The sequence below is a fragment of the Peromyscus californicus genome, unplaced genomic scaffold (assembly GCF_007827085.1).
Source record: "Peromyscus californicus insignis strain IS unplaced genomic scaffold, ASM782708v3 Scaffold_13__1_contigs__length_99412109, whole genome shotgun sequence".
Classification (NCBI taxonomy): Eukaryota; Metazoa; Chordata; class Mammalia; order Rodentia; family Cricetidae; genus Peromyscus; species Peromyscus californicus.
This window is the reverse complement of record NW_026294424.1, coordinates 14,674,596-14,691,481: the sequence shown is the minus strand read 5'-3', so window position 1 is coordinate 14,691,481 and position 16,886 is coordinate 14,674,596. Positions and strand designations below refer to the sequence as shown.

The following is a 16,886-nucleotide window of genomic DNA, read 5'->3' as shown; positions in this document are numbered from 1 at the left end:
CCTCCCATACCTGTGAATCCTCTCTAGGTTACATACAATACCTAATAGTGGGTGAACATTTGTTAATACTCTATTGTACAGGGACAATGACAGGAAAAAACATGTACATGTTCAGTGCAGATATAATTTTAAAATACATTTCTGACCCTTAGATAGTCAAAGCCACAGTTGAGGAGCCCAGTAGTTTATTGGACACGTATGGAACCTTGCATCCAATAAATTGAAAATATAGTTCTCTTAAGTGTCCCTGAAATCTAATCCCCTCACCTCACAGCCAAGTACAAAAGAAAGGAAGACTAAAAGGCGGAAGCCCCAGTATCCCCTTCAGGGGCATGTTCCCAATGACCCAGTTTCCAGTAGATCAAACCCTTAAGCTTTCACCACCTCCAAACGGCACCATTGATGGTGCAGGATGTAGGGGAGGGATGGCTGGGTCTCAGCCAATGATCTCTGGGGGACACTCCAGATTCGAACTACCTGTCGCTCATCACACCAACAGTTTGGATAAGGAATGCTATATGGCTTCCTTCTCGATACAAAAGCTGATTAACTAAAGCATTTATTATAAGAACAAGAACAGACAGTCATTGCAGTACATTGAGCTCCATAGAGAGCAAGCGAGAGCCGGACAGGCACTGAGCGACTCTGTGCCTCGCGGAGGAAAATCAACCAAACATGGGCAAAGGAGATCCTAAGAAGCCGGGAGGCAAAATGTCCTCACACGCATTCTTTGTGCAAACTTGCCGGGAGGAACCCAAGGAGAAGCATCCGGATGCTTCTGTCAACTTCTCAGAGTTCTCGAAGAAGCGCTCAGAAGGGTGGAAGACCATGTCTGCTAAAGAAAATTTGTAGACATGGCAAAGGCTGACAAGGCTCGTGATGAAAGAGAAATGAAAACCTACATCCCCCGCAAAGGGGAGACCAGAAAGAAGTTCAAGGACCCCAAGGCACCCAAGAGGCCTCCTTCGGTCTTCTTCTTGTTCTCTTCTGAGTATCGCCCCAAAATCAAAGGACACCCTGGGTTATCCATCGGTGATGTTGCAGAGAAGCTGGGAGAGATGTGGAACAACACCGCTGCGGACGACAGGCTGCCAGTGAAGAGAAGGCAGCCGAGCTGAAGGAAAATACGAAAAGGATATCGCTGCCCACAGAGCTGAAGGAAAACCCGGGGCGGCGAAGAACGGGATGGTCAAGGCTGAAAGGAGCATGAAAAGGAAGAGGAAGATGAGGAGGAGGAGGAAGATGATGATGAATAAGTTGGTTCTAGCGCAGTTTTTTTCCTTGTCTATAAAGCACTTAACCCCCACCCTGCCCCCATACACAACTCACTCCTTTTAAAGAAAAAAATTGAAATGTAAGGCTGTGTCCGATTTGTTTTTAAACTACACAGTGGTGGGTTTTTTTTTTGTTTTTTTTTTTTGTTTTTGTATAGTTAACACACTACCGAGTGTGTCTTCAGCTAGCCCTGTGCTGGTGGTGTTTTCAATAACCACTCACCTTGCCTGGTCCAGTCTGGGGGTTGTAAATTGACATGGAAATTTGAAGCAGTTCCTGTTGGTGCATAGCACATATTAGTTATATGGGGACGGTAGGGTTTTTTTGTTTTGCTTTGTTTTTTTCTTCTTCTTCAGTCCTCTCTGCTGCAGCTTATATGAAGATATTGGTTGTTCTGTCAACTGATACCACTCTTTAATTGCAAAAAAAAAAAAAAATGCAGCTGTTTTGTTGACATTCTGAATGCTTCTAAGTAAATACAATTTTTTTAAAAAAGAATAAGAACAAAAGAAAATCCAATATTGAATTCCCAGTTATAATTAATAGCAAAAAAATATTAGAAGCATTCCTTTCAAAGTCAGTGGGACCAAGCTGCTAGCTAAGTGCTTCTAACCAATATTGTTTAGGAGTAAGGAGTTTTTTTTTTTTTTTTTGGTTTTTCGAGACAGGGTTTCTCTTGTGTAGCTTTGCGCCTTTTCCTGGAACTCACTTGGTAGCCCAGGCTGGCCTCGAACTCACAGAGATCCGCCTGGCTCTGCCTCCCGAGTGCTGGGATTAAAGGCGTGCGCCACCACCGCCCGGCTAGGAGTAAGGGTTTTCAGGGCCGGGCACATGAATAATTGCCGGTTGAAAGTGTTCTGGTTGCCATGTCTTAAAGGATAAAAGGTGTATCACTACCATAATGGAGTGAAAACAAATCTTTTTTAATACAATTCAATTAGCATTTTACACTAGCCTTGTGTTTAATGGGGCAATAGTCACACTGCTTCAGTTTGTGAACAATCTATTTGAACTTTTAAACTAGATCGAGCACTCATCTCTTCAAAAGGGTTAGCTGCACTGTGAGAGCTCCAGGTGTAGCTGGGCCCGCCCTAGCATGCAGCAAAGGCAGGCCAGAAAACAAGGAAAGGAAAGGCCAGGAAGAAGTGAGATCCTTACACTCACAGAAGGTATGACTGCTGACCTGGAAATCCACCGGAATGAATAAGCAAGATACTAAAATTTTAAAGAGAGCGTAGATAAGTGGTCAAGACCCAGGTTTCCCTATAAAACTGTCTCAACCTTGTCTGTTTCTAATAAACAGTTGTACTCTGATGACCAACCACAAAGTTGTACTCACATGCTCATGAGAATCCTGGATTCTATGTCTCACAAATGCTTGCTTTTCTAAAACTTTTTCTTTTCTTCTTTCTTTTTTCCTTTTCTTTTCCTCTCTCTCTCTCTCTCTCTCTCTCTCTCTCTCTCTCTCTCTCTCTCTCTCTCTCTCTCATTTTGTTTTTTCAAGATAGGGCTTCTCTGTGTAGCCCTGGCTGTCCTGGAACTCACTCTGTAGACCAGGCTGGCCTCGAACTCACAGACACCCGCCTGCCTCTGCCTCCCGAGTGCTGGGATTAAAGGCGTGTGCCACCACTGCCTGGCCTTTTCTTATTTTCTTACTCATAGCTGCTTACCCATAAGTCGGAAGATGCCTCTAAAGCCTCCCTCTAGTTTCTGACTTTTGTATTTTGAAGTACTAGTAAGGAAAAAACAACAACAACAACAATCAAACTGTATCTTTTATGGTTGGCTGAAAAAGTAAACCATTTAAGAAATCTTTTTTTGCTCCACTTTCATGAAAGACATGCACCTCGGTTTCTTTTAGAAGCTTGCCCCTACTGGTCAGGATGGAGTGAGGAAAGCATCCAGCCTCATGTCCTTCCAAGTGGAGCACAGTTGTTGCAGTGTCTAGGACCCCACCCTTTCCATTTTGGTCTGCAATGTGCACCTGTCAATTTTCCACTCTCAGGGCTCTGTTTTCCTCCTCCTGGAATTTCTGTTCTATTTAACCACCCATGAGTCTATTTGCACCCAGTAGACCTCACCCCACACACTGCACACAGTACCATTGTGTTTGTGACCGGGGAGCATGTTGCTCCCCCCTCTCTCCACCCTCCAACCCCCACCTCGCTGCCGCCATGATCTTCCTTCTCAGAACTCCACTGGCCTTTCTTAGACTTCCGCTTTTCCATTTCTATTTCAGAGTCCGAGACATGTGTTGGATTTTTATTACAGTGGCACCGAGTCTGGTCGCCTGTTAGAGAAGAATTCAAGTATTTATAACCTTGGCTGTTCCTATTCAGCACTGGTTTGTTTCCATTCAGGCTCACCTTCCTGTGTGGCTCTCCGTAACCCCGCAGAGCTTTTGCCGGCTTTTGTTAGCTCCGTTCCTCTTGGTTTGCTTCTGTTGTAAATGCTGACCTCTCTGCTTTCACTGAGGTGAAAAAAGTGCAGTTCCCCCTCATAGGTGGTGAGAGCAGATTCCAGTACAGGACCAGGACCTGGGACCTGCTGGCTGGACCCTATACCTCAGTGCCTTCCCATGCCACCTCGAATCTTCTCCTTTCTACTCTTAAGTAAATCTTAGGTATCTGGATTCTCTCATTCTTGCCTGTTCACCCTCCCATTTTCTCCCTGAGATACGCTGATGAGTTTCTATACATGAACCTAAGACTCGTTCATGTTCTGCTTCAAACCTCAGAGAGCCCACGTGTCCTTGGAGCACACAAACATGGTCCCTGTGCTGTCCGGACATCCCGGCCTCATCCCAAGCTATGCTATCACTTATCTTATTTTGTTGACTGATTTTTTTTTTTTTGGTGAGGGGGCTGGTTTTTTGAGACAGGGCTTCTCTGTGTAGCCTTGACTGTCCTAGAACTCACTCCGTAGCCCAGGCTGGTCTCAAACTCACATTGATCCACCTGCCTCTGCCTCCTGAGTGCTGCGATTAAAGGCGTGTATCATTCTCCAGCTTTGTTGACTAATTTTTAAGAATAGAAACAGGATATGTAGAACTGAATTGTATTGCAAAATAAAAATAATAAAAAAAGAAAGGAAAAAAAAGAATAGAAACAGTTTATATACCATTGGGGTAAGCTAGGCGGGGATGGCACACACCTTTAATTACAGCACTTGGGAGGCAGAAGCAGGTGGAGCACTCTCTGTGTGAGTTCGAGGCCAGCCTGGTCTACAGAGTGAGTTCCAGGACAGCCAGGGCTACACAGAGAAAACCTGTCTTGAACTCCCCCAAAACTAATACTAATACTAATACTGATACTGATACTGATACTGATGATGATGATGATGATGATGATGATGATGATGATGATGATGGGGTAATGTTTCCATACATGTGTGCATTGTATAGTATTTAAATTAGGTTAAACATGCCTATACCCTCAAATGTCTGTCTGCAGCGGTGTGATTTTCAGTAAGTTCCCTGACCTCCCTGAGGCGGTTTCCCGTCTGTAAGTTGGTGCTGGGGAGAAAGGGGTTGTGAGGCTCAGGGAACCTATGTGAAAAGGCTAGAAGAGAAGCTTTGAGTGCCTGAATGCCACACGCTGTCAGGGAAAGTCTCAGAGGGTTTCACTTTGTCCACGGACCTCGCCTCCAGAGGCTTCTGCCTGGGTGCCTTGGCTTCTTGTAGGCAGCCAGTTTTCCCCGGGACCCTGCTCTGGGTAGAGCTCTGTGTCTTCCCATGGGTCTGATCTTCCTAGAATTCAGTGTGTATAGCCATCTTTCCTGTCTCCGTGCTCCTGGCCAGTCCTCCCTGATCAGGGGCTCCTCTTCCTCATAAGAGTATGGGCAACAGTGAGGCTGAGCTGGGGAGGCATCAGTCTGAGGCTATCTATCCAGCTTGGTGACGGCCTTTCCCACCTCACTGTGGCTTTCTCCGGTAGTCTAGGCAACCTGGGGGTGGGTGGCATTGCCAGCCTCCTGCCCATTCAGCTAGGCTCCGCTGATGATGGCACCAGGTGCTAGGGAGATCCATCTGTGCAGATAGACCTAATCTCCTTCCGTCCTCCATTGCGGGTATGGCTGCTGTTTGCACCGGTAGTAGGGGGAGTTGCCTGTGCTGGGGGCCACAGTCCCTCACCCATGGCCAGCAACCATGTGCTGGCTTCCCTGGCCACACCACGCCTTGTATAATCTGCTGTTCTGGAAGCCACTGCCTCTGTCCCAAAGGTGTCTGTGAAGAGATCCTGCTGGGGCCACATCACGAATGGTCAGTTCTCCTTGGAGAATTCCTGACTCTAGACTGTGTACAGACCCTGACATGGTGCATGTGTGTTGGATATGCAACTGTATATGTGTGTATATGTCAGTGTATGTATATGCCTGCATACATGTACATTTTATGTGTACACATGTGTGAGCATAGTGATTGCATGCATACATTTGTATTGGTGTGTGTGTACACATGCATGCACATTTTTGTGTGTGCCTCTGTGTGTGTGCTCTCTGTGCATGTGTGTATGTGTTTTCTGTTCATATGTGTGTGCCCTTTGTGCATGGGTGGGTACTATCTATACATGTGTGTGCTCTCTCTACGTGTGTGTATTGTCTATGCATGTGTCTCTGTGCATGTGGATGTGTTCTCGGTTAATGTTTGTGTCCACTCTATGCATATGTGTGCTCTCTGTACACCTGTACACACGTGGGTACCCTTTATGCATATGTGTGTGCTATTTGTGTGTATATATGTCCTCTGTGCATGTGTCTGCTCTCTGTGCATGTGTGTATACTCTATTTATGGGTGTGTGCACTGAGTGTGCCCTCTGTAAACGTGTGGGTGCCCTTTATGCATGTGTGTGTGCTCTCTGTTGATGTGTGTATGTTCTTTGTACATATCTCTGCTCTCTCTGCATGTGTGTATACTCTGTGTGCATGTATGTGTGTGTGGTCTTTGCACTTGTGTGTTCTGTGTGTGTGTGTTCTCTGCACATGTGTGTCTGTGGTTCTGACAGAAGCTTCTGCAGGGTGCTGCTGTTCAGAACGGGCTCTTCTTCAGCCCTTCCTTATCTGCATGGCCCAGGCTCCTGTCTAGATTCATATGGTGATGTGTAACCCTTACAAAGTCACACTGATTAGCAGGATGTATGGTCTGCCTCTTCTCACTCCCACACACTGGACAGAAGTGTACAGAGCCCAACGCAGTTCGGCTGGCGGTTGGCCGAAGGGCCCAGGGCTGTTTTTTGAAGGAGTTGAGTGGGATTTGGGTTTGGCATTCTTAGTCCCTGACAGACCCTGTGTCAGGCAGCATCCCAGTGGTCCCCATGGATGAAGCAGGGCTTGAGCCGGACTTCTCCCTTAGAATGGAGACTGAGGTTTGAGTTGCTAGGAGTCTCCAGTAGCACTGATCCCTAGTCTAGGTCCCACACAGTGACAAGGAACCCAGGACCCACCTCTCCTGGGCCTCTCTCTATGCCCCATTGTTCCCTCTCTGCCCTGCTGGGCTCCATCCTGTGGAGCAGGAGGCATACAGGGAGAGGAGCAGGAGAGGCTCTGGGTAAATAAGACAGAGAAAGCTGCTGATTGGCTTCGGGAGGCGGACACTTTGTCTACATAAATGGCAATCGCATCCTCTGTGCCTTTTAACTGTCACCAAGGAGAGAGAGAGAGAGAGCAAGAGAGCGAATAGAGAGGAGGCGACTCCAGCTGCCTGTGAGTACAGCTCTTTGTCTACATGGCTCAGGGTCAGACCCCAGCACCCACTTCTGGCAGACAACGACCCGGGGCTGGAATGGGAGTCTGTGGTTGATTTTGGTCATGGTGTCTTTCTAGGGACAGAGATACTGCTGGATGAGAAGGCTAGGTGTCCAACATCACAGGTGGCAGAGCTGCTAAGGGAACTTCCTGAGAAATTTGGTACCAGCCTCTGCTTGCCTATTTTGAATCATTTCTATATGAATCCAGTAGAGAATTGGAACTTCTGGGGGCTTTTAAGCCCTTGTTATTTGAACTATTGTAGTAAGTGAGTGGGCTGGTTTTCAGGAGACTCCTATACCTGTGGGATAGAAAGTGAGAAGGTGATTTTGGGGCCACAGACCTGGGTGTGCTTTGCAGGTGAAGGAGAACTAACAACAGTCTCCCACAAGTTGTAGTAGCCCTATTCTTAAAGGATTGGGCACACAATAGACTCACAATACCTGAGAGCTCTGTTGTAGATGAGCAAGGCAGCCACAGTGGGAAGGTGCACCTACTCCGCCCTCCGTATCCTCTTAGCTCCAGTTTCCAAGGCAACTTCAGTCAAGTTACCTGGGTTTTCCTTTTATTTGCTTTTTTTTTTTTTCTTCAAAGGCTTCCAGTTCTGCTCCTTACACACAATTGCTTATTTGGAAACACCATGTTTCCCCTCCAAAACAGGATCAAAGTAAAAGTGACAATCTCAGGAAAGCTGGCCTCCTTTGGAACTTTCAGGGGTGCCAAAGAGAAGCAGACTTCATTCAGAGTCACCCCAAGCTCAGCCACAGTCTGCAGAGTCCTGGATCAGGACATCCCAGGACAACGAAGAACTAGTCAGGGAAGGGTATCTGGATGTCTGCAGAGAGACAAGACACTGTCATCTGTGACAGCATCCTTTCCTCTTTCCTGGGCACATGGTCTGTGGGCCTCCACACAGGGATTGTGCTAATAAGATAAAGAAAATTAAATTCTCCTTTAAACCTCCACTCGTACAAGAAATGGCCAGAGATCTAGTTCCGTTTTTTTCCCCTGCTCTTGGAGCTATTAATTATCATGAAGGCTTTACCTTGAACTTTTGCAAACTCATCTTATGTCTGGTGTTAAGTTTGAGGAAGTGCCAGGGAGGCAATGCTCCCCGGTATTTTAAAACAATCCTAACATTATCTTCCCATTCATAGGCATTTTGGCAGGAAGACCCTCAGGGGGCACAGATGTACCTCGAAAGCAAGTAGATCAGGTTCGTAGGGAAAGTTAAAATTCCACAGACTGAGTGACAGGAGGTGAGAAGGGATGGGCTTGCCTTTCTGCTGAGAGGCCCATGTGTACAAGCCACTTTGGGTCTGTGCAGGTGTAGGCAGGCCAGCTGCTGTCCCCCACCTACTCTCTTACTTCGGAAGGGCAGGTAATTTCGCTGCTCTGCAGAGCTGATGTGCAAATGGAGGGAATGGAGGAGAGCAGAGTCAGTCCAGCCTGTTCCCATGGAGATGCACCCAGGAGGGTACCCGGGCAGCATGGTTGCTCAGTCCTCTTGCTAAAGCTACTCTTCTGGTCTCCAATCAGAACCCTGGTGCCATAGGCAGGACCCCTGCAGCTGCACTTGGGGCTGTAGGCAACATCTCCATCAGTCCCAGCAGGAGACCTTGTTGGAGTCCATCTGTGCCTCGCAGGCTTCAGAGAGAGGGTAGGATGTCCAGGCCAAGGGCTGATTAGGAAGAGGCTGGTTTTGGAAGGAAAGAGGACTTGCTGACTGTGAAACTTTGGTATAGTGGTAGTAATAATCCTCACCTTACAGGGTTACTGGGTATTAAATAAGATACTGTGAATGCCATGTGCTTAGCGGAAGGTTAGGAAATACTGATTTGTTTGGTTTCTCGGACAATAGAATGTGACAACCAAATGTCAATGTATTCTCAGAAGTGAATGTGGAAGAGTCTGAAATACAGGGTTCCTAGCAACACAGTGACAGGCCAGCAACTGCGCAGTCCAAGGGATAATGAGGAATTGAGAAGTCAATGTTTACCACTGACCTCATTCGTGAGAGAAAATTGAGACTACCAGAAGCGGGTACCAAAGGGCACCAAATAGACTCACAATGCCAGGTGTCTGTGTTTGCAAAGACAATAAACCAATATGAGACTATTACCAAGAGGCAGCCACTGGAACAAACCTGAGGAGTCTCTGGCCCATAGGAAAGGCAAGTGGCCTGTGATCTTTTGCCACAGGGCAAAAGCAAAAAGGGGATGGATTGAGGGGAAAACATAGAGTAGGGAAAAAGTATTCCTTTTGCGAAAAACTCTTGGGGATGATGTCAAATAAAATAGGAGCAAAGGAGAAAGTTTCAAATGGAAATCACCTGACGCTTCTTTGGTAAACCTTAAAAAGTAGCAAATATCCCTGTCTCAAAAAACCAAACAAAAAAAAAAGTAGCAAACATGAATAAAAGCAGGAAGATTTCAATGTTTTTACATTTGAAATTTGAGTGGATGAGAAAGGCTAGCTCAGATGCATGTTTATATTGTCTGTATGTAGAGCTAAGCTTTCTTATAGCATTGTGACTTTTCTGGGAAGAATTAAGCAATATGAAAAAAGAATTGTATAACTCACACCTGTTTTGTGCACTGGGAGAATTCATAGTCTTCAGGGACATCCTTGATGGTGTCACCTGCCCTGTGATGCTTCAGTTCCTCCATCTGACCCTTGGCCGTACCAGTCCTAACATCCGATGCCTGCTGGCCAGGGTGGGATGGATGACAGTAAAGTAACTTTGAGGTCTCAGTTTTGGTTGTGTTCTGTTTTTGCACATAGACATGTAGAGAAAGTCAAGTGCAAAAAAAAAAAAAAAGAAAAAGAAAAAAAGAAAAGAAAAGAAAGAAAAGTCTTTGTTCCAAGTATTCTCTTTTTCCTTTGAAAGTCACAAATGTTATGAATTTTTCCAGGTTTCTCTAACTTCGTTCACATAGTGCGGTGACAGAGATATGATTAGAAATAGTATTTCCCCGGGAGAACATGGCTGAAAATCATTATTTAAACTCCACGCATTGTCAGCCAAGAAAATACTTCGATGCAGCACGGTTGTTATGAAACAGGAAATGAGAAAGAAACAGTGGCTCTTTTCATGTCTGCAGAAGGGTAAGGGTAGGGCACAGTGGCAGGCTTTGAGCATCTTGTGGCATCATTACAGTTCTGTGTGGAGTTGGGATTGTGGCTATGTCACAGATTGGAAATAGAGTTCAAAGGGCTGTGGCTTACAGCCTCCAAGCTCCGGTGCTTAAGTTTTACCACAGGACACGGTGGTCTTAGGAAGTGATGCCTTCTGAGGCGCTTTGGTCAAAAGGATACAGTCTGGAAGATGGCAATAACACCCTTGCAGAAGTCCTAAGGTGAGGCCCCGTTCCTTTCTCCAAAGACACTGCAAGAAGTCAGCAGTGTGAGCCTGGGAGAGGCACCTCACCAGAAAGCAAACATGATTTCAGAACCCTAGCTTCTGCAACTTTGCAAAACCGCTGTGTGTGGAATGTAAGCCATCTGGTTTACCGCGTCTTCTGCAATAGCACAAATGGACTGAAGTGAGGGCCTGACCGTGGTTACATTTCCACAAGTGCTACCCAGGACCACTAACTTCTTGCTTCCCTTTGTGATGAACATGGCCTCTCACCAACTAAGGTGCCTTGGTAGCTGCTATGCTATGTGCCTTTTGAGGCATTTGGGAATCACGACTGTGTCTGAAGCTCGGGAAATGGTTGGGCTTCATGTTCTGATGCTGCTTTAGGCCACTTTTCTAGAGACTGTCAAGCAATGGGCATTTCCAACAACTGTTAGGATGCTAAGAACCTGTGTTTGAGTCCAGTGATGGTAGGAGTCAGACTGCCTGAGTTGGGCTGAAACGTGACCTTGCTAGGAGTCAGCCCCTCCGCGCTTCACCCTTCTTATTTGTTAAGAATCCTGACAAGGTTCTCTGTGACAGCAGAGTGTCTACCAAGCATCCATATGTTGTCCTGGACTCCAGAACGGAGTTATTGGCAGGGGACAGGAGCTCTAGTGGGAGGTCCTTGGGTCACTGGGATCATCCCTGCAAAGGAGATTGTGGGACGACACCACCAGTGGCCAGAAACACAAGTCACCCATAGATAGGCCCAAATCAGACATGAGCGTAGACTTGAGCTCGATGCTCTGGCTCCGTATTCCCCTTCTCTGACTTTTAGAATATCTGTGGTTAGTGCAGCCCTCTCCTCAAGACTGAAAAGGAAACAGTGGCTCTAGAACAGCGGACTTTCTACTCTGTAAAGGGAAGTTTGTGCGTCGTAGGGCAGAAATGCAAGCCAGATAATGTGAAAGGGTGGCCTCTAAAGCCAGAAAAGGAGGTACTTCTTTCTGTCCAGTGAATTTTCCTTTCACTTAAAACACGAGAACACACAACTTTGCTTCTAGCGTATTAGTAGAACAGGCTGTGACTTGTAAAATGGGGAAGTGGGGGCAGAAAGATCAGAAGTGCAAGGCCAGCCTGAGCTACGTAGTGAGTCCCAATCTAGCCTGAGAGGCAGAAGGTAAAGAGGAGGGGAGGGGAGGGCAGGGGAGAGGAGAGGAGAGCATTCCCACATATCCCCACCCCCCCCCACCCCCCCCACCCCCCCCCACCCCCGCTCCAGCTTCCCCTACACAATGCTTCCCTGATTACTAATAAAAGTTTTTACTGAGTGTGGACTCTGCTGCAGGCCCTCAGCATGTGGCCTCTTTTCATCCTGCCGATGGCACTCCTGGGGGTACTTTCATGCCTGTTTGCCTTTGCAGGAGCTGACAGGAAACCTTAGAAAGGTTGAAGGTTGAAGGCTCCATGGTAACTAAAGAAGTACCCTTGACCTTGGGTCGCCTGACACTGGCACATACCAAGGCTGCTCTTAAGCCAATTTGGACTGTTCCTGTGCTTCACGGTCACCAGCAAAAATGTTCACCAAAAGTTCACTTAAAAACACGCCACTTAGCCAGCAGCTTAAGAGTTTAAAAAGACTCAGGGGACTTGGGGTTTTGTTGCTGTTGTGAGGTAAAGCATCAGATAGTCATTCTTCAAATTATTAGAGATTTCTCATGGCTAGAAACCTTGTTATGGTCTTGGATGGAAGCGTGGAAAATGTGAAATGCTAGGCAAGACTGCGCATGGGTGCTGGGAACCTTGCCGCCCTTCCCCCAGCTCACAGGAGCTCCCTCCCCGGAACACACCATGGTAGGACGTGAGCTTCAGGTTTGTGGCCAAAATTCTTCACCAAGGTCCCATGGAAGCAGGATTCCTATACTATCCCCGACAACTTGTAAGAATGTCAGTAGGGGCCTGGACTGGGCTCTGGGAAAACGGCTATGGCAGAGGAGTACAAGAAGTGAAATTGCAGAGAGGAAAAGCTGTAGCCTGGGCATGGTGAAAAGGATCCAGATCGAAGGCCAGATGAGGCTGTGGTTGCCGGCCTCACTCCAGCAGCTATGACTCTCCCAGAGGTGTGAATGACCTGGTGTTTAAGTTGTCGCAAAAGCAGGGCAGGGTCCAATATAGAATAGAGCAGAAATCAAATATTTAGAAGGCCAAACTGACTCTTTCACTTATTTATTCATCCATTCATTCTCAGTTACCAAAGGACAGCAGTCGAATGGTAAATTACAACAATAATAATAACTTCTTAACAGAGGGTTGATTGGGAGGCCTGAGAGAGTTCAAGGGGAGTTCATATTTTCCTGAAGCCCATGGGTATGGAGTTGTGTTGACTGTCACTGATATAATAAAACATCCAGGGGGGTGCCTGGCTCACCACACATGCACCAATGATGGTGGGGGCTGCATGCAAAAGCCATGCAGGGCAGCTGCTGCCGAGACAGATCAGGTTGTGTCAACAGAAACCCTTTCAGGGGTCTGGAGAAGTAGAGGCCGTTGCCCTTATCACAGTCTACATCTTCCAGCTAATATTTGCCCAACTCGGAGCCATGAATATCAGACAGCCCTCAAGTGAGTGTGAGAGTCTCTCGAGGCTGTGCTCTAAGTACCTTCTGCAAAGGTTTCAATGGGAAATAATCTTCAAATAAATGACAGGATGGTTTGAAAAGAATAACCAGGTATTATATTACAGTTTGCCTAGGAATATTTCCTTTCATAGTGAGTTGGGGCGTGCTTGTTTGTTTTTTCCTTGGCATATCCTGCTTTGTCCGTAAAACTGTCTCGTTCCCAGTAGAAAGACCGCACTGGCGCTTCAGAGAGGCCGTGGGTCTCTCTCAGCTTTGTAAGGCTTCTCTTCTCAAGACTTCAGCTTTCTGCAACACGTACCCTCCTCGGTAGGACAAACAGTCTGTAAAAATGGTTCCTTTTAGGCGACTATAAAAATCACATACCAGGTCCAAATCATAAGGGGAAATTTGTGAGATTTTTTTTGCCATATAAAAATTAAAGCTCTTATAAGACCTCTTTATTCTGACTCTTATAAATCAGAATAAAATCATCCCAAATTAGGTCAGGCCTAAAGGAGGAAAATGTCATAAAACATATCACAGATACGGGCGTAGAAGTTTTAATATGTTAGGATCCTTGCAATTAAATTAAAAAAAAATAGCTAATATCCAAGTGGAAAAAATATAATGAATAAGCAATTCATAAATGAAGAAATCCAAACGTCAAAGAAGCATCAGAACACTATTTGATTTCAATAGTCAACGTTAAAAGAGAGCCATTCATGATTCTGAGACGGTTAAAGTTTAAAATTAACTTCAGCAACTGCACAGCACTCCCCATTAGAAGAGTAACTTGATAAAATAGTGTGCTCAGAGAAACTTGCAATATAATTTAAAAACACTAAAGCCATATATCTCTAGAAAAGTACTAAAAAAAAATTTTAAAAAATGCTTTCCACTTTTAGGATTTTTTAAAATCTAAAACAAACAAACAAACGAAAAAAACGTGCAGGAACAGATAAGAGGTACAATTTGCAGTTGTAAGGAAAAGCTGCTACAGTAATTGCCTGTCATTTACAGAGTGATACAGTTCAAGACCTCCAGAGGCTACCTACCGGGAACTAACCACAGAAATGTATCCTATGCATACATACGGGTGATGAAGCTCATTTAATAAATGAGACACAGAAAGAAGTTAACGATACCTAAAATGTAACAAAGCAGTTACTGCATTAGTACAAAGCTTACTTGAACGAAAGAACTGCTATGTTGTGATAGCTACCAAGGGACTACCAGGCAGGTAGTATTTACAGTGGAAAAACACTGTACTAAGGAATGATTCAGGTACTGGGTGACATGGAACAGGAAGGCACAGATGTCATCATGTTATTCAGAAATATGCACCATTTAAAAATTGCACATACTTTTCATTTAATGTTTTTGGATTGCAGTTGATTGCAAGTAACTGAAATCTCAGAAAATGAAAACGAAATAGCTGACAGTTCTTGAGTAATTGTTTAGTACCACTGTTCAAAGCTCTTCCTATGCATTTATTTAGTATTCACAATTAAATTCATATGGCGGTGCTATCATCTTGATCTTTGTTTTCTTCTTTTTTCCTTTTTCTTCTCTCTCTCTCTCTCTTTTTTTTTTTTTTTTTTTTTTTTTTTGGTTTTTGGTCTTTCGAGACAGGGTTTCTCTGTGTAGCTTTGCGCCTTTCCTGGAACTCACTCCGTAGCCCAGGCTGGCCTTGAACTCACAGAGATCCACCTGGCTCTGCCTCCCGGGTGCTGGGATTAAAGGCGTGGGCCATCGTTTTCCGTTAAGGAAAACAAGGGTTAGTTTGATAGCAATTCATGTAGTGTGTTAGTATATAGCCAAGTCAGGGTCTGAGTCTGAGTAGGTCAGCTCTTAACCCTGAGCATCAGCCCTGAAATTCCCCACCACCACCACCACTACACGTACACACACACACACACACACACACACACACACACACACACACACCCCTTCCCATTAACAGAATGGGAAACAGGTAATGATGGTCATATTCCTCAACAGAGGTACAGCGTCTGACTATGGCCCGGTCACAGTGTGTAGTAATGCCATCACGAGAAGGCACACAACAGAAGTGCATTTATCAGCATGATGACTTCCCTCCTGTTGCTAGTTTAGCACTTGCTGTTGCTAGAATTTAAATCTTATCTTATGTGCCATCGTCTCCCAAGCACTCAGGGCTGAAATGTGCGCCCAAATGGTAACTCTGAAACGGGGGCTGGGCCCTCTATAAATTGTGCCTGTGTGTTGTCCCTTCAGCAGAGAACACTGGAGGAGGGAAAATCCTGATCAGGCAGGTTGTTCCTGGATACCAGCTATCACCTAACCCAACCTTAAGTCAGCTTAAGCCTAGTTTGACAAAGAAGCCCTGATGAGCCTACTGGGCGGATATTGCGAGTATCTAATCGGATTCATCTCCTTCCACCCTTGGTATCTGATCCAGCTTGCTGCCTCCCAACCCCAAGACGAACTCCCATGCTCTCAGTAATTTTTCTTGCCCACTGGTTTTACTAGCTGCTGTCATGGTTGTCCTTGGTTGTTATTTGGTTGGAGTTAGAGACACCTAGGAAATTTCTTGATGCTTCTGGGAAGTCCTTACCAGAAAACCTGAGAGGTCAGTGAGCTGAGATGGAGCCTGGTCTTGACTCTGAGCAGCACCCATAGGCTGGGTGGGTCAGATGAACCGAAAGGCAGAAGAAGGAAGTCCCACTGCTCTGCCCCAGCAGACATACACTTTTGCAGCGGCTGTGACCTGTGGACATCAGACTCCAGCTTCTTCAGCCTCTCAATAAGTAAGTCCCAGCACCCAGTGACTCCCTGAGGCACCTTCAGGGCCTTGACCTCGGGCTGGGGCTGCATCCTTGGTCTCTCCTGTCCTGAGGCTTCTTGGACTTAAGTGGCAACTGGTTTCTCTAGTCCTCCAGCTTGCTGACAGCCATTGTGGAAATAAACAGTCCCTGAGCATGTGAGTCAATCCAATAAACTCCCTTTTGTGGTTAGAAGTATATGTATATGGTGGGTTTCACTCCTCTGGAGAGCCCTGAGTAATCCCCTTTGGCTACATTCCCCATCTGTCCCTGGTGTTTCAAAGTTGAGGTCAAACTCTTTCCCCCATGCAATACTCTTGAATAAAAAGTCTGTCTTCCCATTTTAAAAAAGTGTCTGATGAATCATTTCTAACGCATTTAACATCACAAAATCTGTCCAACCCCCCCTCCCACCCCAGACAATGGGGAGCATGGGGAAGTGCTGGGAACATGACATGAAGGTCAGCCCCATTGCTAATCACAATGGATTTGACTCATCCCCAGTACTTATTCTGATGGAAAATCCATCTTCAATTACAAAGCTCTGGACTAAGGGAGGGATTTAGAAATGTATCCTTTGTTTAGCGTTCAATTGTCTCTCACAAATTTAGGAACTATTCAGGAAAGACACATGTTACAATTGGGGATGATAGGATTCTAGGGGGTTGTCCATCTTTCTTGTTTTGCAAATACATTCGATTTTTTACTACACATAAATTCCAGGCATTCAGGATCTCCTGCATGCTAGCTTGTATCTGAATCCTCAATTAAGGCTCATTGTGCCTTCGTGACCAAGTGCAGAGCTGAGGAACTGTGTGAGTCATCAGAGGCACACAATCCCTCTGAGGTTGAACAAGGCGATACTCTGCCTTATGTTTGAGCTCTTGTGATGTAAATAAGAGTCCTCTTTTTTTAAAATCTGTTCTGACCTTATCCTTTATGTCGTTGCTGTTTAAAATGTTTAAAATGACCCTCAAAATGTACTGCAAAAGTGTTGTCTCTCGATCTTCAGCCCTAGCAAGCAGCAGTAAGCCCTGTGGAGAAAATAATTGTATTATTCAGCATCACTCAGGTTGTTGTAATGTTAATGAAGATAATGGACAT

At 45.7% G+C, this 16,886-nt stretch overlaps 1 protein-coding gene and 1 pseudogene across 4 annotated transcripts in view; both read left to right on the top strand.

Annotated features, from left to right (window-relative positions):
* The first annotated feature begins 638 nt into the window (after positions 1–638).
* On the top strand, positions 639–11,820 carry LOC128109012 (high mobility group protein B1-like; annotated as a pseudogene).
* Positions 5,402–16,886, top strand: part of Ddc (dopa decarboxylase) — an 80,970-nt gene continuing 69,485 nt past the window's right edge. For 2 of the 4 annotated variants that reach the window (XM_052734526.1, XM_052734525.1), the window contains exon 1: positions 6,816–6,975. The gene's annotated coding sequence lies outside the window, so the exon portion shown is untranslated. Of the gene's footprint in view, positions 5,537–6,815; positions 6,976–16,886 lie in introns of those variants that run through there. The other 2 variants (XM_052734524.1, XM_052734523.1) reach the window with 2 other exon arrangements.